Source organism: Phalaenopsis equestris, unplaced genomic scaffold, assembly GCF_001263595.1.
Source record: "Phalaenopsis equestris unplaced genomic scaffold, ASM126359v1 Scaffold000931, whole genome shotgun sequence".
NCBI classification, from domain to species: Eukaryota; Viridiplantae; Streptophyta; class Magnoliopsida; order Asparagales; family Orchidaceae; genus Phalaenopsis; species Phalaenopsis equestris.
Window position 1 is genome coordinate 297,623 of NW_018165370.1, and position 1,278 is coordinate 298,900.

Sequence of the window (1,278 nt, forward strand, 5' to 3'; positions counted from 1 at the left end):
CTCCACCACCATTTCCTCAAAGAAGATAAACAATTTTCCAAGTTTATCAATTTTCCAAGTTTATAGAAATTCTTAAGAAATTAACTGTAAATATTCCTTTCGTAGATGCTTTAGAAGAAATGCCCAAATATGTAAATTTTATGAAAGATATTTTGAACAAGAAAAGGAAGTTCACTGATAATGAGACTGTTGCACTTAACGAAGAGTGTAGTGCAATTATTCATAAAAAGCTTCTTGAAAAATTAAAAGATCCAGGTAGTTTCACTATACCGTGTGCTATCGGTGAAAAATTTAATGGAAGAGCTTTTTGTGATTTGGGAGCCAGCATTAATCTTATGCCTCTATCAATCTTCAAAAGATTAGGATTAGGAGAAGTCTCTCCTACTCACCTACTTCTGTAACTCTTCAGTTACTTATCCTAAGGGAGTTATAGAAGATGTGTTAGTACAAATTGATAAATTTGTCTTTTCTGTGGATTTTATTGTTTAGATATGGAGGAAGATAAGGAAATACCTATAATTTTAGACAGACATTTTTTAGCTACTGGAAGAGCTATGATAGATGTTCAAAAGGGAGAATTAACTATGAAAGTTAACGATCAAGAAGTGACTTTTATTATTACAAAATCTATGAAAACCCTGCTATTGAAAGAGATAATGAATGTTTTCAAATGGAAATTAGTGAACATCTATTGAACGAGCATTTTAAAGAATATTTCGAGCATATCTATTGAACGAGCATTTTAAAGAATATTTTGAAGAGAAAAAAGATTTTGAATAAAAAGATGAAATTATTTTGGATGAAATAGAAAATGAAGAATTAGATTATGTTCTGGAAAGATTTGAGATGCTGGATATTACTTGGAATGCTGATAAGAATCTAGTCCAGTCAATTATAAAACCACTTGAACTTGAGTTGAAAATATTGCCTAACAACTTGAAGTATGTGTTTCTGGGAAACTCATCTACATTACCTATTATTATATCTTCAGAGTTAAATGATTTGCAAGAGCAAAAACTTTTGGATACATTAAAAAGATATAAGAAAGCTTTTGGTTGGACCTTAGCGGATATTAAAAGAATCAGTCCTTCAATTTGTATGCACAAATATACTGGATGAACAATAAAAACTAAGAGTTGATCCATAAAGGAGATTAAACCTAATGATGAAAGAAGTAGTCAAGAAGGAAATTCTGAAATGGTTGGACACTGGAATTATATATCTTATTTCGGACAGTGTTTGGGTAAGTTCAATTCATTGTGTTCCTAAGAAAGGAGG